The 26,736-nt window shown below is 36.1% G+C and overlaps 1 long non-coding RNA gene across 1 annotated transcript in view; it reads left to right on the top strand.

The window, feature by feature from the left end:
* Positions 1–11,924: 11,924 nt before the first annotated feature.
* Positions 11,925–26,736, top strand: part of LOC143255986 (uncharacterized) — a 60,172-nt gene continuing 45,360 nt past the window's right edge. The window contains exon 1 of the long non-coding RNA XR_013030953.1: positions 11,925–12,382. This is a non-coding gene — a long non-coding RNA (uncharacterized LOC143255986). The remainder of the gene's footprint in view (positions 12,383–26,736) is intronic.

Below are 26,736 nucleotides of genomic sequence, written 5' to 3'. Positions count from 1 at the left end.
ATTATATATTAGGTTTTAGTACAAAGTTTCTACAGTATAAATATTTAACACGCACTTTCTGACTCAGCGGGACCAGTAGTCTTTTTTTTTTTTTTTAATGCTTACAGGAATATGCATTATTTTGTGAGGAATCCAGAGGATTACGCTAATCTATAGTTACACGACATTCAAAGAACTTCTATTGTTTATTTATCAGGAGAGTTTGATGAATTTTACCATAATGAGCACAATGTTTTTGTCGTTCGTTACCTATGGCACCTCACCGTTCTCGAACTTTCTGTCAGATCTGTCAGAAACTGTTAAACCACCGTCACAGAATCTCCAAGTTTTTATTTTCGTCGAGGTGGAAACGAGGTCCAATTCAAAGCTAACTTGCAAATGCAAAGTAGAAAAAAATGTCTCACGTGTTAAGAATGTAGCACGTGCGGATACAATCATGGCGGTACAACAGTTGCCCAAGAAAATTTAGCCATAAGCAAAGTCAGAACGTTTTAGTAGAAACAAGTGCTGGCAAGTGCCCAAAGAGAAAAAAATAAAAATTATTGGTGTTTTTGTTTTGTTTGAACATTTATTACGCTGACCTATAAGTGACCAGATATAGACGTATATGTGTGTTCTACTATACTGAACATTAACAAAGAAATAAAGAATGTTAATACAAAAGTATGTGTAGAACATGAGAAACAATCACTCCCCCTAAGCCTTAGTTGTTTACTCTTTGTTAGGGTTTTAAAATTATTATGTATATTGTTTGATTAATCGAGTTATCAGTTTCTGAATAAAGTAATATCCCTACGGTGATAAATATTTTATTAACAACATAGTTTTCGACTCACAGAAGCCCACAGGCAGGGATTATTTAAATATTCTACAAATAACTGATATATTTCTTAGACAAAAACATCTTAAGCAACAATTTCAGTGACGTCAAAAATTATGAGTAATAATTGTTTTTTGTACTTCCACGCTACTTCAGTTGGTGACTCAGCACTAAGTTTACTGAGTTTCAACGTTAAAATCGGGATTCATTTCCCTGCGAGATAAAGATAAACAATCATACAGTATTTAACTGAGAATATAAGAGCAACCACTTTTCTGCATAGATATTAGACAAAATATTTACCTTTCTTGTGAATTTTAGATCGGGTTCAAACATTTCTAGTTAGATCTTTTTAACTCCTTCAGTTTCTGTGTGAAGAAAAGAAACAAACAAAAATAAAGATATCTTCGTCACTCTGCCGATGTTTATCGCGTATATTAGAGACTGTTTTGAATGTGCCTCATTATGCTTGTTTGTTTTTTGTAATCAAATACTAGTACTCTTATACAGGTGGTTGGTCGTGTTTTATTTAAACAAGTTGTATATCCCAAGGTAGTGTAGTGTCCATGCATATGCTAGCCGCAACGTCATGGGTTTATGGTAATCCCACCATTCGTTGGTAAAAAAGTAGACCAAGAGTTGGCGGTGGGTGGTGATGACTAGCTGCCTTCCCTCTACTCTTGCACTACTAATCTAGGGACTGCAAGCGCAGATAGCCCTCGAGTAGCTTTGTGCAATGACCAATGAAGAAGAAAATACTTTAAAGGGCAATACAAGTTATTTTAAGGTCATTCTTATAAGTTGTAATTACCATTCAATGTAAAAGATTCATGTACTTAATAAATAACTTCAACAGTTTTACAGCTTCATGAAAATATGCCCCAAGTCGTCAGAGAGTAGTATTTCCAGTATGGGCAGCAGAACACCGCAGACAACTCTTTCTGTGACTTCGTGCATAAGACCAAAACGACCAAACAAATAATAATGAAAATATATCGACAAATGCGGTTAAAGTTTGAGGAAAATGTTAGAAATTGGAAAATTGTAAATAAAAAGAAACACTAGGCTTAGCTTATCAAATTAAGCCAAAATCTGTGTATAAGAAACAACTTATGTAGTGTGGTTGAATGAATTACAGTGTGATAAGAAATAGGTAGCGATAAATATACCGATCCCATATTTTGCTGAATGATAACATTAAAGCCACACATGATGTCTTTATTTTATAACACTATGTTATCAAATAGTGGTGATCTCAGTCTAATGACTTCAAATGCCTGATCAGAGCCGTTTCAGAAGAGTAGTCAGCCATAACAAATGACGTTACTGACACTCTGGTTTGAAACAAATAACATCAGTGCAAGTGTTTCCATTTGCTACGTTCTATATTGATCAGGGTCTTATAAATGTTAACGAATAAACCTATAATTTTTTAGGCACTTTTCACTCCACGAATGACTGGCTCATCAGAATTGAGGGGCTCATCTAAGGGAAAACATTTTTGAAATTATATATAATTTTGTTGTTATTGTTGTTGTTATCCATGAGATGTGCCACTCAAATTGTTGTGCTCTGGGTCTAAGTGTACTTTAAAAGTGCATCGGTTAAGACACGCCCATGCAATTGATATGAAATAGCCATTTACTGTAAGAATACAAAATCACATTTAGAAAATGTTCGTTTAAAATTGTACACTAAGCTAAATTACAAGTAGTATATACTTCAGATAATACAACTGAAGACCTGATAATCATAAACCTCACTTACATAAAAAATAAGTTGTTTTTTATTGGTATTGTTTTATAACAATGGTTTTGCCTTTACATTACAAATTATTTGTTTTTAACATTGTAATTATCTTACGTTTCACGCAGCTGTAAATACTAGTAAATCATCATATCCTATAATAAAACATAATTTTAAAGAAAAAAGGTGTTTCCTATTGTTATGCCACAAGTAAGTGTATTGAAGTGTTGTAGTTGAAAATGAACAGTAAATATTTAGAAACAAGTCATGTTATAAAACATGCAGGTAGTGACTGGAAACGAGACATGTTAAAAGCTGCACGCGAGCAAAAAATAAAATTCAATGGATTAGAAATATGTGATAGTAAAGAATGGGTAACAAATAATATGAAATATACTTAAATGTAGGAAATAAAACCTCGAGTCACTGAGTTATAAATAAGTATTTTTTCCACAAGTTTAGAAGACCTAACTGTGAACTAAGAAGAAGCGCTTCTCAAATTTATCGAAACAGTTGAATAAGCATATTGTACAAATTTGAATTATTACAGCGGAGTCTGATAGATTTCACTTATATACATTGACCATTCTGAAGGATAGAAGTGTAAACGATATTTGATTGAAAGAATTAGGAAGAAATAATGAGATCACCAAAAAAAAAGGAAACAAGGTAGGAATGGGCGGGTTTACATTACAACACTTGATTGTTTCTTTTTTACACGGTACAACCCCAGAATGGGTGGGACCATCGTTCCTTACTTTTTGAAAATACAACAAAACATGTATTATGGAACAGGTATGTCAAAGATAAAAGCAAAATATTTTCTTCAGAAAATATGATACATCATAAATATGAAGCAGCTAGATCCAATCGAAAAAAACAACAAAAACTTTACGATCACACAGTTCTACAGGATGTATATAACAAACCATGCACTGTTTTAACTTTATGTCTAGGAAAATGAAACGTGCTTTATTACCATATGATTCAAAAGAAAATATAAGGATATATGTATTGCGAAATAGTTCTGTTCTAGAAAAGGATGTTTTATGATAGTAAAACTGTGGAGCAAAATATCACAAGTAACGTATTATGAAATGTTTATGTTTTTAAACGGTTATGGAGCATGAAATTGAGTCTGTTATAAAACTGTATATATTATAGCTATTTTGCTATTTTTTCAACATACATGTCACAGAAAGCCAACTGTGGAAATGAATAACTATTATATCTATGTAAATATAATTGTTTAACACTAATTAACAAGAACTAATGGAAACTATCGGTACCGCTTCAGGATGGATAAAGAAGAAGATAAGAAGTCATATGGGTGAAAACGACCATAGATAGATTTTGGTTTTGTCCTTTTTGTAGACTTGGGGTTTACGTAGATCTTTTTGTGTACGGTTGTTGTTTTCTATTATTGTTCTTCTTCATCTTAACTCACTTTCTAAGCAATGGTTGTTATCTAAATTTGATAACATTTCTGTCTCCAGTTAAAGTCACTTAGAACTGTATACACCCTCCAGATATAACAGCTTTGGGATAAATACTTTTCCGATTGTAACGTAATAATTAAACCTCGCATAACGTCCTCACGTTTCCCACAAGTTTCAAAGGAATTTCTGTTTGCTCTATTGTTTTTGACACAAGTCATAAGGTGAGAGGAACTTTTGCCATTCAGGGGGTATACTAATTCAAGAAGAGGTTAATTTCTTTCTGTAGTTAGTTTGTTTGTTTTTTAAATAAATAATATGTTCCCTAATTTGCTTCCTGTGTTTAAGGTTAATGAGTTTGGTTGAAGTACGAAGTTGTTTGATCTGGTTAGTTCAGCTATGATTCTGAGGGCTCTCAACATGCTGTTTTTATAGTACAACGTATAGTTACTATTCCAGGAAGGTCTTATTCTGTAATAACTTCTTTATACATTTAGTGCATTACTTAAAAATACTATAAAACTTCCAGATTTCTCGTAATATCTAGTTTTACAGAATTTTCTAAGTTCGTGTGTATTAGACAAATATAATTCCTCATCCAGTACCCATAATTTTGTGGAATTTTAAATATAAAAGGAAAACAAATTACTAACTTTTTACTTAAGCTACCTACAGTTACTTGTAATAAATAAATTATACTTGAACCAGGAAAACTGTTGTTATCGGGGTTATTAATTATTTTAAATATAAAAGGAAAACAAATTACTAACTTTTTACTTAAGCTACCTACAGTTACTTGTAATAAATAAATTATACTTGAACCAGGAAAACTGTTGTTATCGGGGTTATTAATTATTTGATTATCACGTTGATGAAAATATTTAATCTATCATTACTTCAAAATGTATTTTTAATTTAGTTAAATCTTGTGTTTTTATTTTCACATAGGTATTATGACTTGTTTAATCCAAATAAATTTGTCATCGTTTCTCCTAGGATCGTTTTTGTTTTCGGATAATTTTTGCCCTGTTCTGTTGCAAGGCGTTTACTTATAAATATAATACCTTTTCTACAGCGGTACCTGATATTAATCGTTTAAAATAACTTTCTTCGCTCATTAATTTCTGAGTTATCTATTCATAAATACCATTCCAAGTGGCCTAACTTCTTTTTTTGTGGTGCCTTGTAATTCCATATAAGCAATCGGAATACTTTCTCCCTTCATGTTGATATTTGGGGACCTGAAACTTCGTGGACGATTTCCGCTACAGTCTGTCCTTATAGCTTTGGTACTTTTCGAATTTAACTATTCTTATTTTTTCAAATTACTAGTTTCTTCCAACATACAACATAATTTCTCGATTTACATTTCTACAAATTGTTTCAATTGGTAACCTTTTTTTTTTCTAAAACTTTTATAAATCCATGAATTTTATTTCAATAAAAATTTTATTCACTTCTTTTTTTATATAAATACACATATTTCTTCTTTGATTTCACTCAAGTTATGTTTATTTGTTTGTACGATATCAAATTTTATTTAAATCTAATCTCTGTGTTTCCGCGTACTGACTTCCTTACTTGTTTAACTGTTGTATTGTCTCACTGTACCATTCACTTCACGGCCATCTTGAGCAAACTCAGTATAAAGTTGCGAAGAAATTATCACTACTTTTAGCTTATACGGGTGTGTAGACCCTAAAAGGTTCTCTTCTCTTGTAGATTGGACATTTGTAACCTCTTCCTTAGCTTTCTATAATTTATTTCATTTACAGCTACACTGTAACAATAATATAACAATCTACAAAACACACAATCATTTTGATCTTTATATTGCTACATAATAATAATACAACAATTTACATCATCTAACACTGTACACAATTGCATTGATCTCTTATCTCGTTAAATATGCTGCATGCGAGCGACATCTCAATACACTGGCAGCCTAGCAATGGTGGAAACACCAATGACACTATCTGAACTGGTTGGTTCGTTGTTTAGGTTTATTGGCGCAAAGCAACTGGGCTATCTGCGCCAAGCAACCGGTATAAAGGTAAAAAGTAAAATGATTAAAATATGTAAAAAAGGAATAGAGTTAAAAAAAACCAATGGCTCTGAAAATTTCTAAAATACAACTGAGGTGGACAGTGTCACTATTTCTAATGACATTGTCCAACTTCAAGGGTGAACCCATGTTTTTAACCATGTTTCAAATGGTACTGTTGTTCGCGGCAGTAATAACAGCATGACAGTGAAATATGAACTATTGTGACCTGAGTGTCACACAAGCCACACATTAGTGCATCAGTACCAATTGAAAAATGCGATGAGTTACAAAACTGTGACCAATGTGTAGCTAAGCTGGGACAACATTGTTCTTCAACTCCTTATGTAAACAAGACAGCCGAAGATCAACAAATGGTTTGACCTAAAAAAGCTTGTTATCACGTTGCTCACTCCAAGTCAACTGTCAACTGATGTGGAGCCGAGCTTTGAATACAGAACCATGATCCATGTATGGGACAGATACGACAGTGATAGTACCAGAGCAGACAGACTTAGCTGCGATGTCAGCGAGCTCGTTCCCGCGAATACCAACGTGGCCTGGTATCCAGAATAACTGGATAGAAGTATATGATAGAGAGAAATGGTCCAGTCGGTTTTGAATATCGATGAGAACAGGGTGAGAACTAACGTGAAGAGATTCCAGGTCCAACAGAGACCTAAGCGAGTTGGTATAAATAATACAGCTGGTGTACTGCATTAGCTTTTACATGATCCAGGAAAAGATATATGGCATATAAGTCGACAGTGAACACAGAAACTGTAGAAGGGATTCTGTGTGCAACAACTGAATCACAACAAATCATGACAGAGCCCACAGAATCATCTCATTTCGAACCATCCATATAAATGGAAATAGAAGGATGGTTCGAAAGATATTCAGCAAATAGAAGGCGATGCTTCCAATTGGGAGTATCCGCCTTCCTCAGATGACTCAAAAAAGGCCACATTTGGGGATGATAATAAGCCATGGTGGAATAGAACGATCAGTAGATACAGCAATGTTATCCAAGATCAGACCCAATTCATTCAATATCACCTAGATACGAAGACCAAAAGGAGCAATGACGGACCGTCTATTGTGAAAACTCATGGCTCACTGAGGAAAGAAAGCACAACCCCAGGTGAGATGCTGTAGTAAAATTAAAGGTTTGAATCATACAGTAAAGAAATTTGCAAACAGCTAAGGTGTAGAGGAAGCTCATGAGACTCAGAGTACAAACTCTGAACTGGAGAAGTGTGGAAAGTCCCTGAGCAGAGCTACAGCCCCTGATGGTGAACAAGGTCCAACACCTTTAAGATCGAGATCCTGGCAGAGCCATAGACCAGAGATCTATAGTCCAGTTTTAATCAAATAAGAGCACGATAGACTTTTAGCATAGAACATCGATCCGCTCCCCAAGAGGTAGAAGAGAGGACACGGAGGATGTTCAGTGCCCTTGCATACTTGACACGTAGCTGCTTGATGTGCTTAATGAAGGCGAGTTTATGATCTAAGATAAGCTTGGCCTCAGGGACCACGGGCCCTTGCATACTTGACACGTAGCTGCTTGGTGTGCTTAATAAAGGCCAGTTTATGATCAAAGATAAGCTCTGGAAACTTTGCCTCAGGGACCACGGGCCCTTGCATACTTGACACGTAGCTGCTTGCCCAGTTTATGATCAAAGATAAGCTCTGGACACTTTGCCTCAGGGACCACGGGAAGCACAACTTATCCGAGATGAAGCTCGGGATTTGGGTGAATACCCTGTTGGCAGCAGAAATGCATGCAAACGGTTTTGGAGCGAGAAAAGGTAAAACCGTTTGCTGTGGTTTACTTGAGGGTTAAGCAATTGAGGGCAGTCTGTAGCAGCCATTTAGTAAATCTCATGCTGGACGACTGACACGAAATGTGGAAGTCGTCGGCATAGAGACCGTTTTCAACTGTAGGGGGAGAGTTGTCCACTGATGGCATTAACCTTTATAATGAAAAGTGTAACACTCAAGACAGCCCTGAGGGATTCTAAGTTCCTGTGAAAAGAACAGAAAAGTGTCGAACCCACACAGAATATGAATTACCAGTTCATTAAAAATATTTAACGAAAATGGGTAAATGGTCACACAACCCGTACGAGTGGAGATCTCGCAAGATGCCAAACTACTAGAAACAAGATGTTGTTGCTTGAGAAAGACTTTCCTGATTGACGTTTCAAGTAGAATCAGGTGGTTCATGGTGGAACTCTGTCATCGGAACCCACAGTGAATGGGTGAGGGAAGTTTATTTGAATTGAAGAATCAAACAAGACGAGCATTAACGATCCTCTCTGAAATCTTACAGAGACAGTTCCTCAAAGCAATTGGGCAGTAGTTTGAAGGAATCTTGGAATCCTTCCCAGTCTTGGGAAAAGGAGGTACAATAGCATGGTGCCAAGCGTCAATAAAGACATTCTCCTGCGAGATCCAGTCAAAAACAGTCAGATGAATAGCAAGAGAGGCAGGAGAGAGATTGTACAGTATCTTTTAATGTATATCATCAGGTCCAACTGATGCACTGCTAAACCGATGAAAAAAAGGCTTGAATTCCACCAGAGTAAACAGGCAATTATAGTCATAGAGACGATAAGCCGAAAAGGGAAGAGGCGATTGCTCTATCCATGTCTTGATGGTTAGGAATAAGAAGGTGGGGGATGAAGCAGAAGTGCTAGATACACGAGAACAGCTTTCACTGAGAGTATTGGTGATGGTCTCGGCATCAGCAACTTTCTGGCCATCAGAGAGCGAGATCGAAAGAGAGCAGAAGTATACTGTTCACTAACCTTTCGAATCTTATCCCATATGTCTTTGGAACTGGTAATAGAAGAGATGCTAGAGATGTACTTAATCCAAGATTCCTTCTGGCTTTGACGTCTGACTTGCCGAGCTTGGGTTACCTTTCGTAGGTATTCTACGCTTTTAAGCCGCATTGCATTTCAGTGGGCCTGTGCACATAGACGACTACGTGGCAGTTTCCCACAGTATCCTCGTCTATCAATGATTTACAGACAATGGCAGGATCAAGACGGCCAGTTTGTCTGGTCCAACTTCCATTGAGACACACAGGTCGAGTGGCATCGGCCATGGCCAGTCTCTCTCAAAATGATCATTGTCCCATAGATTACTGTCAACCCTCCAAAAAGTAAAAGAATAGTGAAGGGAAGGAAACTGAGAGATCAATAGTAGTAAAAGACAAATTAGGTGGATGAAAATAAGTATAAGAACCAGTAAAATCCTCAGAATAAAAAAGGAGACAGAAACTGCTCAATGAGGGCATCAATGTCTAATTGATCATAGGTCTCTTCGAAAAGTAAGATAAAAGTGAAGAGGAGCAGATAGAAAGAGCAATAGTAGTAAAAGACTGACTAGGTGTATGAAAATAAGTATAAGAACCAATATTGAAGAGAGAGGCTGTGATCCAAGAGCAGTGCTCTATGGAACGGCCCCTCCTATCAGTATCAGTAATACCTCAATACCACAGAGGGAATTATGTCCATTAAAATCCCCAGGATTAAAAATGGAGACAGTACCTGCTCAATGAAGGCATCAAGGTCTGACTGACCATAGGTAGAGAGAACAAACAGTGATGGTACGACACAAGGAAGCACGGTTGCTAAAAGCTTCCAAGGGTGTACCAAGAGGCAAAGCCAGGGTGGCCACATCCTGATAAACCAGCAGTGCCACTACCCCACCATGCACTCATCCATCATACAACCTGTTATTTCTGTACAATGAAAACTGCCGGAGGGTGTCTGTATCAGCAGGTTTCAGAAACATTTCCTATAAGAAGAGGCACATGGGATGTTAAGAATCAATTAACTTCTTAATGTCATCAATATTTGAACGAAAACGAACAAAACCCTGACAGTTCCACTGGTCCAGAGTAGCCATCTCTTTTTACACAAAGGAGAGCATGGAGGGAAGCTCTTCTGTCTTCGATCACTTTTATTCCTTTATTGGACAAAGGTCTATCGACCTCCATGTGTCCTGCCCTGAGTCAAGTCGACAGGTCTCTGTCTGTGGATAAAGATTCCATTGACTAAGAGCGTGAACGAATGGTCTTTCTACTTCTAGAAACTGTAGAAGAGGATGAACCTGAGGAAACACCCAAATCCAAAACTAAAGGATTTAGAACCTGGCAGTCACTGGAAGAAATGGCAGGGACAGAGATAGAAGCAGATGTAGATTTGACAACTCTTTTAATCATGGAGGACAAAATATTTTACTGATGTTTTGTAAACGACTTTACTGGAGGCAGGGAGTGGTCTGTCTGCACTCTCACTGTGAGAGTGGAATGGAGTGCAGAAGCATATGTCCACAATGGCGTTGGAAACAATAATTTCTGAGCCTTTGGGTAGGAGATACTTATAGTCTTCAAGGGTCGCACGTCTTTCTCCTCCACCCACTTAGAGCAAGAAATAGAGTAAGAAAGGTGTGAACCACTACAGTTAACACAGCATGGTTCTAGTTTGCACTCATATGCGTCGTGGTCCTTGCCACCACAACAAGCACTTTAAAGAAACACGACATGATGTGGATTTGCAATGATAAAAACACAAGTAAACTAATATTAAACAGATTAGGACACAAAAATTATAGTGTAGGTAAACCAATACCAAATAGATTTAAAAACTTACAATGCAATTAAATAAATTACGTTAATGATTTGCCCAATATTAAATATACGGTATTATTTAAAGATGTAAGAGTTTGGTTTGGTTTGAATTTTGCGCAAAGCTACACGAGGACTATCTGCGCTAGCCGTCCCTAATTTAGCAGTGTAAGACTAGAGGGAAGGCAGCTAGTCATCACCACCCACCGCCAACTCTTGGGCTACTCCTTTACCAACGCATAGTGGGATTGACCGTTACATTATAACGCCCCCACAGCTAAAAGGGATGAGCATGTTTGAAGATTCGAACCCGCGATCCTCGGATTACGAGTCGAGTGCCTTAACCACCTGGCCATACCGAGCGAGTTGTAAGAAACATATGTTCACGGGGGTGGTTAGTCAGTACTAAATAATTATCTTTAACAATTTATATATATTTGATAAATAGTCCTTTATACTATTGCCTTTCTGTAACTAGTATTGAGAAAAATAAAGTGGCGTAACTGTATTAAAGTTTTTTTATTAGTCCAGCAAGGTATACATACAATTATATACGTTTTACATAAGGCATCTTGTTTGTAAATGTTATAACTAAACGTTCACACCTTTATTATAAATTATCGTCCTGTAATTATGTTTGTCATCGAATATATTATCACGTGATAATACAAAATAACAACCAGAAAAATACAGTAACTAGGCGTATTCTTCCTTATGAACAGTTATAAAATACATTTTCTGGCTCTGTATGTAGATAAAACGTTTGTCCGCTTTCCTCTTGGCCTTGTGACTTGGTAAACACTGTAACAACGTCTAAACCAGGCCGCAGTAATTATTACAGCATATAGGTGGACTAGTCCGCCTCTAATCAGCGTGACACCGAGAATTTGTTTTCTGATAACGTTTATTTTCTTGTTGTAGCAATCATGCCCGAAAAAACCAAAAAAAAAACTCCCCCTCACAACGAAGGTGAAACCACTCCATAGATGAACGAAAGTGAATTAATGTGAAACAATGAAATAAAGAGTTGTAGAGACTCTGCAGTTCATGGTCGATTGCGAATAAAGTTGATGTCTCAGAACAATAAGCAAGGCTTAACAACTCCATGACCTCGTTTTGATATGACACAATGGTTTATCCAATGCATAGAATAAGAACTCTTTCCTTTTCACTAAAGCCTTGTCTGCTATAAAAAAAAAAAAAAAGCACAACCAAAAACTAGGCCTCGTTTTACTGCTGGTAAGGTGTCGCTAGTGTCACGGTTGGCAGGTCACAAGGACCTGCTGTACGATATTCTCGGAGAGAAACAATCGGCACGAAAGGTAATTAATAACAGGAAAAAAAAAACTTCTCATAACCCAGTTGATGGCTTGAAATGATAGTAAATTTTGTGAGGAGATCCACCCTCGCTGCTGATGTTAGACCTTACAAACTGTTCAACGGTTGTTCAGAAGATGTCAGCACCTCGACCTATATCAGAAGTATCCTGGTAGTACCGCTCGTGCGTCCACTGCTCGACAACTGGGTCAGTCACTTCTATGACACTCAATAACTGTTGGGTGACAGAGAACACTGTTTCCTGTTTTTCTGCAAAATCCCAGCATTATAAACACGATAAACAAAATTAGTTTACTCAACAGATGGCTGCAAGATAGACCTCAGTCAGAGGGCTTTCAGAGCAAAAGAAGGTGAGGGTAAGATACAAACATTGACAACTCCAATTCTGAGTTAACAGAAATATTGTAGCGGAAACTCTTAGGCGATAAAATAATAAATTTTATTTGTATATCTACTTCACTTTCGTGGAGTTTCACACATATTGTTTTGATTATGTGGTTTTATTTTAACTTCTGGAAACGAATGTAAAGTAAGATATCTATTATTTAAAAGTGTTTTAAGTAAACTTGTATGATTAAAGGTTACGATAATTTCAATTATATTAAAAGCGTATTTTGACTGTGTTTAAGAAATCGGTTTTGAGCAATTTGGTTTTGACATTGTATTCGAAAACATTCAGTACAAAAAATATCGACGAAAGACGTGGATATGAAACACGAAACGTTGCATTAATTTTATAGAAATAAAAGTTACTAAATACCATAACTATTGTCTGATACTGACAGTGCAAAAAGAACTTGATTAAATTCTAAACATATTTTAAATATAAATTTATTTCACCAAATGTCAATAATACAAGTAAAATAAGCTTATAAAAGGGCGTAATTAACTTGTATTTGTATGTAAGGCAAAGCCGCTGAGTATATCTACTGTCAATCGTAACTTTAAACTACTAGCCAAAGGGAATAATCTACTGCCCCCTCCCAATTCGTCTACGTTAAACAACTGATAACCACTCTTAATACCTACCAAGAGCTTAAAATGCGTGGAATTTTTTTTGTATTATTGCGTGAATTCAAACTAACTGGGTCTGTTCCCCTCAGTTAACTAGAAAGATAAAATTCTGATTATCTAGAAAGATTTATGTTTTAGTAATATAATGTACTATTTAAGTATATAATAATGTATAATATTTTTAGTGTCATCATTATTGAAACTAATTTTAACTTTTCTTTACAGTACTGTTGTCGTGGATATATTGTTGTTTTGTTAATATCGGATTTATTGATTTATTTTCATTTATTGAATAATGTATGCTTGTTTGAACGATTTTGTTTCTCATCTCAGAGAAGCCTGAACTGGTCTACGTTAGTCTTACTCATCTCGATCAAAAATCAATGTTGCCTGCTCGCCGAAATCAAGTTAATGTATTTTAAAATATAAAGGTCGTGCAAAACCTTCAACTATAAACTGTTTGTTACGATGTTAAACCCTAGCTGAAATTTACTTAATCTCCTTTAACGACAGGTCAAAGAAGAATATTTTCCATCTTTAGAACGGAAGCGACATTACGTAAGAGTTCGTGTTAACTTAATAGTTTGTTTGCTTGTTTTTGAATTTCGCGCAAAGCTACACAAGGGCTATTTGCGCTAGCCGTCCCTAGTTTAATAGTGTAAGACTAGATGGAAAGCAATTAGTCATCATCACCCACCGCCAACTCTTAGGCTACTCTTTTACTAACGAATAGTGGGATTAACCGTGACATTATGACGTCCACACGGCTGAAATGGTGAGCATGTTTGGTGTGACGGGAATTCGAACCTGAGACCTTTAGATTTCGAGTTGAGTGCCTTAACCACTTTATTTATAATTATAATTATTATTCTTTCTTGCACTAACTTAAAGTAGTGTCTTTTCTCTTTATAATTATAATTATTGTTCTTCTTTGCATTAACTTAAAGTAGTGTCTTTTCTCTTTATAATTATTGTTTTTTCTTGCACCAACTTAAAGTAGCGTGGCTTCTCCCTTTGTACAACTTGTATAGTCTTAATAAATGTTTTTGTTCAGAATTTTTGGACTAGTCATTTTCCAAATTTTTCTCCACAATACGATTTTATTCTCATTAGACGTGTCTACTGTAAGTAACGATAGGTGTAACAGAACGGACTTGAAAACTTATATCAAACTATTTTCAGAATATTATTATTATTATATATTTTTCGCGAACCTTCCTCAACATACATTAAGACCATGATAAATATTTACTAATGGCTGTAAATAAAATGGCAAATACGATTACTTTGGAGACACTTTATTTTTCGTTTATTAATTAAAGTAATCGCCTAATAAAAAATCTAGTACGTCTAGCAAATTGCTTTCATGCGCATGGACACAGAAATAGAAACTGAGTAAGTTAAAGCACTTTGAAGATCAGAGCGCTTTAGCAACTATTCTTGCTCTGTTCGAACAGTGAATCCTTTTAGGACACTCATGGGTAAGTCTACAGCGGTAAGTCTATGGATTTACAACGCAAAAGCAGGGGTTCGATTCCGCTCGGTGGGCTCAGCAGATAGCCCGATGTGGCTTTGCTATAAGAAAAAAACAAAACACAGCAGTGTATTATTGCTGAAGGACGCCTACTAGCTGGATGTCACTAGTATTTGGCATGCTCGGATTACGAACCTGTGGGTTCATAATTCGCAACCCTTTGCCACAAAAACAGTGTTCTATGAAACTTACGAACAAAGTCTACTATTAGATCAAACAAAAATAGTCTCAAAATTGGAGATGAGCGCTATTGACTAGTTGTCTTTCTTTTTGTCTTCCAGCTATCTTTATGTTGCTTTCCAAGGAATTGGTAATCACAAAATTAGAAGACTCAACGTTATGATTTTTATGTATATAGATCTCTCAGTGGGTGATTCCCCTAGTATATTAGCAACCTAAGAGGTATGGGTTATAGGAAAAACGTTCCCATAATTCATCGTTTATACTTTCACATACGGCCCGGCATGGCCAGGTAGGTTAAGGCGTTCCACTCGTAATCTGAGAATCGCGGGATCGAATCACCGTTTCATCAAACATTTTCTCCCTTTCAGCCGTGGGGGCGTTATATAGTGACGGTCAATCCCACTATTCGTTGGTAAAAGAGTAGCCCAAGAGTTGGCGGTGGCTGGTGATGACCAGCTGCTTTCCCTCTAGTCTTACACTACTAAACTAGGGACGGCTATTGCAGATAGTCCTCGTGTAGCTTTGCGCGAAATTAAAAATCAAACAAACAAACATAGTTTCACATATCCTGTGGAAAGGACTTTTTTTTATCTTAGCAACTGATATTACTTTAATTAAACCTTGGAAATTTGTGTCTCATAATTTAGAAATCATCACTAGTGTTTTGACAATGTAAAAAGGCCCGGCATGGCCTAGCGCGTAAGGTGTGCGACTCGTAATTCGCGGGTTCGCGCCCGCGTCGCGCTAAAAATGCTCGCCCTCCCAGCCGTGGGGGTGTATAATGTGACGGTCAATCCCACTATTCGTTGGTAAAAGAGTAGCCCAAGAGTTGGCGGTGGGTGGTGATGACTAGTTGCCTTCCCTCTAGTCTTACACTGCTAAATTAGGGACGGCTAGCACAGATAGCCCTCGAGTAGCTTTGTGCGAAATCCCCAAACAAACAAAGACAATGTAAAATAAAACCAAAACAAAAACATCATGTGGATTTATATTTTAATACAACTGTAATTCGAATACATATTGAAGGAAAAAGTAACATAAACCATTATTCGTTTAACAGTCCAGTTCTTGCAAATATCAAACTTTTTGGGACCATTTATTTCCTTATGCTAGTTTTATGGCGAAGAATAGAATGAACTCTCTGGGAAACAAGTTCATTTTCAACACTCAACTCCCACCTAGGGTAAAAAAAAACTTCAGCGTATCTCCCTCCTACTGCTAATGTTACGTCATAGACCACCAGCACACAGCACGAGAGCGCGAGCATTCTCATATCTCCTCTTAAGAAATGAACTATGTGTCATTGCCGTGACCTCAAGAAGATATGTGTCAAAGGGTAGGACAGAAATCCTGAAGTAATGGCATAAGGTACCTGTTCTGGTGCCTCCTTTGACCAACGGAGAATACAAGTAATTTTCAATATGGTATGTTCTGTCAGGTGCAACCCAGGGGTGGTTTCCAAATAAACACTGCTATTTTCTCAAGTGATCCATGAGATTTCTGTCTGTTTCCCATGGACGGGAAACACCAAGAGCGACCTCCCAGGTACGATAAAAATTAGGGATCTAAAACACTTCTTTAAGGTTCTTGTGAGTGTGACGTTTTCGAAACACACCCCCGTATTTCACCATGCCGATTACCTGACAAACATAACTCATAACCACGAAGTGGTTACGATGTCACACCCCTTATCTATAAATGATTCTAAGACTCAGTAATATAGATCTGACGACATGGTGTCATTTATATTATTTCGGGTTATTAAGATGTTATTATAAGCACACCTTTTTTTTTTTCAAAGTTAATCCCATCAAATTAGGAGTCGGCCGGTATTTTTGTAAGCCAATAAGTTTTACACCCTCTTGACTAGCCCAATCAACAAACATAAAGAACGAACATGCTCAGTGACGTCGATTCGAAGTCGCGACCCTCACATTGCGAGTCGAACGCCCTACCCACTAGGTCGTGCCAAGGCCCTCATATGTACACCATATCCAAATAATACTGCACAGGATATTTAGTGTTATGTTTAATGTTTTATATCTTAGTATAATTTAATTTGTATGTTTTAACGTATGTAATATGTTTTAAGTTAAGCTATATCTGTTTGGTTCCAAAGCAGCACATCTTTTTGCCAAGAAAACGTGCTCCTCACTTTGGGATCTGGAATAGGGGATGGCATAATAAAAATCGCGCAAGAATCAAAAGAAACAAAGTCCAAGAGGTGGTAGTGAGTGCTGTCGACTAACAAACTTTACTACAGTCTATCAGCTCAAAGGGACGGCTGTTCTCCAGATAGCCTTTTATGTAATTTTGCTCGAGCAAAATAATACCTACAGGGGGCGTAGAACAAAAAATGGCCCCTTGAAAATGTTAATTTGTTATATCTTTGTCAGATAACAGAAAAATGTGTAAAACTATGTGTTTTTAGAATGCACTCGACGAGATCTGTTCAAATATGATCTCAAATTCTGATTTTAACACTGGTTTTCGTAAACACCTGAATTTTTCATGATTTTGGTTACATTTTATCATACAAAGTGTTGTGCCCCTGCTGTAGTTTCTTAGATATTCTTATGCCAATTAACCTACAAAATGATCAGACAAGTTCCTCTGCGATAACCGAACTTAAAAATGAAACTCTAAGTAACACAAACCAGTTTCGCAAGTTAATATTTAGTCAGCATTCTCTTGGATTCTAGTATTGCTTCACATCAACATGACATGCTTTCAGTAAGTTTATACAGATATTCCTGAATGAATGACTGCTATACTTCTTTGAGTACTTCAAAAAGTTCATCTTCCATATTTGACTTGTGATCTTTTGTTAATCGGTTTAACTCAGTCCATAAACATTCAATTGGATTGATATCAGGTGATTGGCCTGGCCATTCCATAACATCAGTTCTCTTGTTTCTAGGATATATTTAATGAATCCACAATTTGATTATTTTGTAGTCTAATAGGAATAAAGAAATCTGAGAAACTACAGCAGGTTTACTACACTTTGTATGATAAAATGTAACTAAAATCATAAAAAGTTCGGGTATTTACGAAAGCCAATGTTAAAATTAGGATTTCAAATCACATTTGAACAAATCTCGTCGAGTGAATTCTAAAAAAATATAGTTTTATATATTTTTCTGTTATATAATAAAAGATATAACAAATTAACAACGTTTTCAAGGGAGGGCACCTTTTTTTACGTGACAATTTCTCTTACGTGACAAATCAATTACTAGCATAATTTTTGTTTGTTTTGTTTTTTTCCAAATTGCCCTCATTTCATTACAACTGTAAGAACATTATATTAGTTGTTGACATCAATGGCACTGTGGACTCCATACGAAACGTTTTAAGTTATTTAAAATAATGTAATATCAAACAAATATTTTGAATTAATTATCCATGTGTATATGTATAAGTGTGTGTGTTTATGTTGCTTCCCGAAAAAACAGTCTGCGTTAACACAAAGAATAACCACCCAACCATGCTGTCATCTAATACTTTTAATTTGTAGTCGTTTTCACTTACACAAAAGTTCCTCGGGTACAGTTTACATCGTCAATGCCTAGCGTAATTAATTGGTTGGTTAAAACTCATTACCTCACTATATATTTATAATACACACACACGTATGTATATATATATATAATTCTTATTTAAGTCAACACTTATGGTAATTTTTCAATCTGAAAAACCTAATATATTTTCTTATATTGAATGATTTTGACATTAAATGACTATTAGTTTTTTTTAAGGCTAAAATACACCTCAATCACGCATTGGATATTTACCCTAACGAATAAATTTAAACCTTGTTTGTTTGTTTTTTTGGTTTTGGATTAAACCTATATACCATTATCTAGAATTTTACAGTGATTTAGTGATACCATTACCTTCAAAATCTGAGGAACATTATTTTGATTGCTATGAGTTTTCAATCGTATAATGCGGCAGTTGAGCTAATTTAAAATGCAGAATTAACAATTCGATTATTATGATAATTTAGAATTTCCTCACACTACTTACGATATAATTCATCACCAGTGACTGCATCATCTAATTTAAAGGGTTACTGTCACCTTCCTTAACATACTGAAATATCTAATCACGCGTCATAAAATATGAATTTCAAACCCAAACTGCACTAATTAACAGTATTATATAATACAGTTAGCCATACTTATATTTGTTATGTATTTTAACACGCTTAAACAGTAAAAACTTTTAATTTACAAGCAACACACACACACATATATATATATGTATTATGCACTGCTGGCTGTAGTAAGTAAAACTAAATTATTGATAATGTCATATATTTGAATAAATTTGTTCAAAACTAGCTTTTCAATTTATGCATAATATTTCTATAAAAATAAGCGCGTGTGTGTTGTCAAAGTAAAGCTGTATTCAACAAGAGGAATCAAACCCCTGATTTTAGCGTTGGTAATCCGAAGATTTACGGCTATCCTACCGAGAGATAGATTGGTTTGGTTTGGTTTGAATTTTGCGCAGAGCCACTCGAGGGCTATCTGTGCTAGCCATCCCTAATTTAGCATTTTAAGACTAGAGGGAAGACAGCAAGTCATAACCACTCACCCGCCAGCTCTTGGGCTACTCTTTTACCAACGAATAGTGGGATTAACCGTAACTTTATTATGACGCTCTTACCGCTGAAAGGGTGAGCATGTTTGGTGTAATGGTGATTCTAACCTGCGACCCTCAGATTACGAGTCCAGTGCCTTATCCATCTGGCCATGCCGGCCGGGCCTTTAGCGTTGGTAATCCGAAGATTTATGACTGTTCCACAGAGAGATAGAAATAAGCGAGATAAACTAAATGAATCACTAAAAAAAATTGAGTCGCGGAGTCGAATTACCGACGCACCAAACATGCTCGTCCTTTCAGCCCTGGGGGCGTTATAATGTTTCGGTCAATCCCACTATTCGTTGGTAAAAGAGTAGTCCAAGAGTTGGCGGTGAGTGGTGATGACTAGCTGCCTTATCTCTAGTCTTACACTGTTAAATTAGGGACGGTTAGCACAGATAGCCCTCGTGTAGCTTTGCGCGAAATTCAAAACACACAAAAGTAAATTGCCCTTAATATCTTGGAAATATTCATTTAATTGGAATTTAAGTATATGCATTTGTGTTTGACACCAGAGTTGTTGTTTGTTGGTATTATGTTTTTGAAAATGAAAAGTTTTGATCGCACTAACAAATTATCACAGTTTGGTATAAGTTAAAAATTAAAACACTTCTTTTAATTATATACTGTTTATTATTTTAAGAGTAGGAATTGTAATTTACAACTTGAATGTCACCTCGTGCGATATGTAAGCTAAACAACTACGGTCAAAAACCCTTATTGTCACGTGTCCATAATCTTAAACATTCTCCATAGAGAAGGCAGTCGGTCCGCAACATCCGCCTTCACAGGGGCCTTGTTTGGTTATTCGAGTCAACTAATAGACTGACTATTGTTTTATGCCGCACCCGCAGCTTAAAGAGCGGGGTGTATTCAGTGGCATCACGACTCGAATCTTGAACCCTCCGATTCGCAGCTCGACCACGTTAACTACTAGGCCACGCCTTATTATATTCTTAAAAATAGTTGCTGTCAATCTGTACTGATTTTTATTAGGAACTGGGTAATATTATAATATAAAGATATTTTGCATAAAACAATAAGCTTTAATTGTAATATATCATTTATTAATAACTTATGCTGTTTAATAAAAGAATTACGAGTGACAGAATAGACATATAACACAAAGGCAAAACTTTGATCCTTGAATTAGACTGGTTTTAACAAAACCGAATTCTTCAAATGTGTGGGTTTCTAACTTCTTTAAAAATGACTTATTTATACACTATCTAATGTAGCCTAAACAAAACTAATGCTTAAGTAGAGAAAAGTTTAATTTGTTCCTTTCTTCTAGTTCTTTCAATGTTTAAAAACTTCAAAGTGAAAACTAAATGAGTCTAAAATTTGACAATGTTACAAGATATTTAACACCAGGTTTGATGTACTGCAGGTACAATTATTTAAATCTTTGGTTACCAAAGAATTCAGGCGCTTCAAGATTATTAGTCAACGACTTGACAAAGCTATATCTAAAGTGAGTCCAGAAAGGGGGTATCTTCCATCATGGAAACTTATTTTGAGGTGTTTTTTTTTTTGCTTGTTCTGAATTTTGCGCAAAGCTACACGAGGGCTGTCTGGGCTAACCGTCCCTAATTTAGCAGTGTAAGACTAGAGGGAAGGCAGCTAGTCATCACCACTCACCGCCAACTCTTGGGCTACTCTTTTACCAACGAATAGTGGGATTGGCCGAAACATTATAACGCCCCCAGGCCTGAAAGGACGAGCATGTTTGGTGCGACGGGAATTCGACCCCGCGATCCTCGGATTACGAGTCGAACCCCTTAACACGCCTAACCATGCCGGGCGACGTCGTCTGTCTCAGCAATTGTCACGGATATCGTTACCAAGCAACTGAAAACTATGTGTTCGATAAAAATAGTTGCTGATAAGTAAACAACAGTAAACAAATCAATATTTCTCGCTTTAAAAAATGAGCGCTTTACGAAGTTTCGAAAGTTTTGAAACAACGTGGTAGCGAGTAAAACAAAAAATATAGTGTTTAGTGGAGTTTGTGGAAAGTTCATGAACTTTATTCTTTGAGAGCTGTAACACAAATTCCACCCAAAATTTCAATCAATGTTTGACTTTGTTCACATGGGGCTAGCATAATGGGCTGCTTGGTGTGTGTGTTCAAACTATAAATCTGAATATTCATGATTCGCTTCCAGTTATTTTAAAAACGTGTTCCGCACTTTAAGCCCGTGGCTGCATTTTATGGGTGTCAGCCGAATACCACTGGCTGGTCAGAGAACAGTTAACGGTGACTACTGGTGTTTGATTATCTGTTTCTTCCCTGGCCTTTAAGATCAAAATTAAGGAGGGTCATGTGCAGCTAACCTTTTATGTAGCTTGTGTGACAACACTGAAATAAACAGTGAGAAATGTTTTATGTGAATTAAAGCGATTTGTTGTTCCTTTTCTAAACTGGTATAACTGTAGTAACACTTGGGATGGGAAATATTATTATCCTTTGAATCACTTAGTAAGATAATTAAAATATCGTGTTTTTGTGTATTCTGAGATTGTCAATATTACAACTGGAACTGAAACATGATGTTCAGACAGATTTTGCTACTGATGTCCAGATGAGGCACTCTGACAAAAGGTCCGTTTTCTCCAAAGTGTATCTTAATGCACTTTTGGAACAAGTTGAAAACACGAAGGATACATAAAATATAATGCACTTGGTAGAACTAGTCAGGTACCATGTTTTTCCATAATGTACTTTCTCAGCACTTGATAGTACTAGTCAGATATTATGTGTTTTCCATATTCTACTTTCTCTCTATATTCTATTTGCCTTTGTTTAATTTATAAATAGATACGAATTTCTTATTCCTGAATGTGTGCTTACATTTTTTATATCATCAGCGAAGACGGGACCAGCATGGCCAGGTAGGTTAAGGCGTGCGTCTCATAATCTGAGGGTCGCGGGTTCGAATCTCTGTCGCACCAAACATGCTCGCTCTTTCATCCGTAGGGGCGTTATAATGTGACGGTCAAACCCACTATTCGTTGGTAAAAGAGTAGCCCAAGAGTCGGCGGTGGGTGGTGGTGACTAGCTGCCTTCCCTCTAGTCTTACACTGCTAAATTAGGGACGGCTGGTGCAGATAGCCCTCGAGTTGCTTTGCGCGAAATTCAAAAATGAAGCAAAACAAAAACAAACATCGAAGACAAAAAATACTTATTCTAAAAAAAATCCTTACTCGAATATATAAATAAATAATATTAGCACAAGTAATTTGAAAATAAGGTATTTCCGTTTCTCATTAATTAGGAATGATTATATATATATATAGTTTACGTCCATACGTAACTTTTGGGTAACAGTCACCTCGTGGAACTTGCGAAAACGTATCTTTGAATTGTACCAATTATTTTCAAATACTCTCCAGTTTACTACCTCCCCCTAACGACATGTTGCGTAAGGACCACACGTAGCTTGAAAAGTAACCACCTGTTCTGAAATATTTATTTAACGTACACTGTTTTAAGAGAGACATTAAACTGTCTCATTAGAAATTAATTATTAACCGTAGATATAAGTAACTTCAGGTTGTAACATCCTGTTTTCGTCTTATTGACAAAAAACTTCCTCAAAGACCCAATTAAAATACTTCTGATACAAATACACTTTTTATTTGTAATGTATATTTGATTAACAATTTATTTCTTTATAATATATTTTTGAAACTAATTCGTGATGACAAGAAACCTATTTGTAGTAAAAATTTATTCTCAAGCCGGTTGGTATGGGTATTATTAGAACTTAATACCCATACCAGTCGTCTTGAGAATACATTTTTAAAACTAATTACATTAAATTAGAAAACACACTTTAGATTTATTGTGAATATGTGGAAATATATCATCTAATGTTTTTGTTATCGGAGCGACGTAGCCTTTCCAGTCTTTAAGTGGTATACGCGTGTTACTCTCGTGTGGTCAAACAGTGAGATTTGACCGTTACTCTTACAGCGCACTAGAAACCCAACGTGCGGAACATGTTTTTGCAACAAACCACAAATCTTTCTCAGACTCGCATCCGATTGCGCAAACCTCTAGACCACGTCTAGCTCGAAACATGCGATCTAAACATGTTGTTCTTCTGAATATTAAAACATAACCTAACTAGATTTATTTGAAAGATATATTTATTTCTTTGTTTTTGTTACGGAGAAATAGCTAAATACACTTATTTGAATATAAAGAATGATCAAAAAGGTTGGATAAATAACACACCAGATTAACTTCACAAAAGCAAAAGGTTAAATATGTCACTATTATTTTAATTGTTTGTATGAAGATAAACACAAAACTACACCATGCGCTATCTGTGATCAGCCAACCACGGGTATCGAAACGCAGAGTCTAGTATTGTAAATCCGCAAACATAACGCTATGCCAGTAGAGGGAGCATTACTTCAATTAAATTGTTTGTGGTTTGAGAGTAATTTTGTCTTGTGTGTCACAAAGAAAAACGTTTACCCTTATTCAGAATAATAATTTAATCTAATGTTTGTTTAGTAATGAAGTTATAATCTAGATAAACTTAGCTACTAGATATATATATTTTAATTTATATTTAAGTGTGAAAGTATAAGTTAAATAGATTTTCAAAAATCGGTTTTCCTTAATTTTCTTCTTAATATAGTTGTAGCAATAACAACACATTTAAATTATCCAATGAAAAGAGTAACCTGGTCGGTCAAACTCATGCTTGAAACTAAAATAACTACAAAACGAGAACTCGCTGTTTCGCTTAAGTTAATTGTATTTCCAAACAAAATGGATTAACAAAAAAGTGAACCAAGTTCACCAAATCTACATCCCAGTGTTGGCAGGTATTTGCACTATTAATATGCCTTGTTAATAAGTTTCTTTTTATCATTACATTAGCAGTTATTTGCTTCAAAGGAAACAAATATTACAAAATAGATATAAATAGTCAGTAAAAAAATTAACCACGTTCGCAAATATTACTCCATAATTATTCCGAAATAATTTAATATTTTCTGGATGTTTATATCAATTGCTGTAGAGACCTTAAGCTTTAAAAGGTATATCACAAAGTTAAAGTACTTACTATTAGTTGATATCTCATTAAAGCACACAAACATAGATAACATTTCAACAAAGACTCTGTGTATTGTATTACCTCATAAACAACGTGTAACAACAATGGTGGTGTAATAAACATTGTATTAATACTATTGTCATGCAACATCTACTCTATGACTGAAAAATTCTTTAGCATACAACAAATAAGGTAGAGATGAAATACCACTAAATATTTTATTCTCTAGACACCATATCGTGCATCAAACAAACATGCTATTAGAATTAACTATGAACAATCTTTTAGATTTCTTCCGACACTAAATTTTTGTATTGTTCTAGATTTAGATCTAGAACATACTCAGTTTCCAAACGAGTAAGAAATTAGTGATTAGTATTAAACTTTTGCCCACGGGCTACGTCCTCCCTGAAAACAAGTTTCTTTATAGAAGTGTCATTTCTCACATCGCTTTTGCTCATTGTTTTCATTATTGTACAACAAACGTAGGCCACTTATAGATTAGGCCTGAGCTAAATGACGTCAAACAACCGACACTTTATATTTATTGACATTGTCTAAGGTCATTAACGTAGATTTACTGACACAGAACCATTGTGAATGAACTTTATTCACATGACAACAGAGAAACTTTAAAACATTGATGTTCTGAAAACCATCGTTTGCAGACCTAAACTACTTGAATTTATCTGTACTTCCATTAACTTTTATATTTAAGCCTGAAGTACGTCGAATATCGGTGTTGTTCATTCCACTTTAGTAGCAAGTATTCTGCAGACTCTTTCACTGGTACTTTAGCTGCAAGGCAATAGAAGTTTGTCGTCTCATCTACCGTTGTATAGCTTTACATTTTAATACTATAAACTTCACCATCATCATGAATGCGATTAGTTTAATGTTTTTGTGACAGTTAAGAGCACATAGAATTATTAAGCATCGGCGTTGTTTCTTTGCGTTTAGTTATACATTCGTAGTAGTTGCTAGCCCTAGAATTCATCACGTGTTATCAAGTTAAGCAACTGATTAATTTTGTATCATTTTCAGGCCAGCTCTGTAAGAATATATAAACTAAGTGAGCCCGGCATGGTCAAGTTTGTTTGTTTTTGAATTTCGCACAAAGCTACTCGAGGGCTATCTGTGCTAGCCGTCCCTAATTTAGCAGTATAAGACAAGAGGGAAGGCAGCTAGTCATCACCACCCACCGCCAACTCTTGGGCTACTCTTTTACCAACGAATAGTGGGATTGACCGTCACATTATAACGTCCCCACGGCTGGGAGGGCTAGCATGTTTGGCGCGACGCGGGCGCGAACCCGCGACCCTCGGATTACGACTCGCACGCCTTACGCGCTAGGCCATGCCAGACCCCACATGGCCAAGTGGGTTAAGGCACTCGACTCGTAATTCGAGGATCGCAGATTCGAATTCCTGTCGCACCAAACATGCTTGCTCATTCAGCCGTGGAGGTGTTATAACGTGACGGTCAATCCCACTATTCGTTGGTAAAAGAGTAGCCCAAGAGCTGGCGGTGGATGATGATGACTAGCTGCCTTCCCTCTAGTCTTACACTGCTAAATTAGGGATCTCTAGCTCAGATAGCCCTGGTGTAGCTTTGCGCGAAATTCAAAAATCAAATAAGCAATAAACTAGCTGTAACTCGTTATCATTATGGAATTAAACCATCTCAACAGTGAAGCCTGAAAAGCCCAGATATACTCACGTTCTTAATTTATCCCAATCTTTCCTTTAGAACCTTTCTAGGAGTGTATAACATCCAGTTATAATTCCAGGCCAATAACCACAAGATATGGATACTCGCAACAACTCGGGCCTGAAGGTAAATTAAATTTTATTATAGATCCGCTTTTATAGAATATGATACTCGTTGAGCACCCATTTGGAGTCTCATCTAAAAATAAACAATCTAAAGCAAATACATCAAATCTTCAGCTAACGGTCGCAGGTATTTAGACCTTGCGAGTTGCACAAAATGATGAATATAATTCATACCATGTAGGGACTGAAGTAAAATGCATTCACGAGATAAGAGCATGTATGGAGAATTTGGTAGTTCGATTTCATTCTTGAGGTCACACTCAAAGAATTTGGATTAACATTTGAAATCATCCACCCAGAAGATAGGAACTGTTGGATTGTGTAGTAGCTTTTCATTCAGCCAGTATAAGTACTTGGAATTAATTAATTTTGTTTGTCTATATGTTAAACACAAGGCTACACAATGG

This window comes from Tachypleus tridentatus, chromosome 7 (assembly GCF_004210375.1).
Source record: "Tachypleus tridentatus isolate NWPU-2018 chromosome 7, ASM421037v1, whole genome shotgun sequence".
Taxonomy (NCBI): Eukaryota; Metazoa; Arthropoda; class Merostomata; order Xiphosura; family Limulidae; genus Tachypleus; species Tachypleus tridentatus.
Note: the sequence above shows the minus strand (reverse complement) of the source record. Positions and strands in the feature narration are given on the sequence as shown.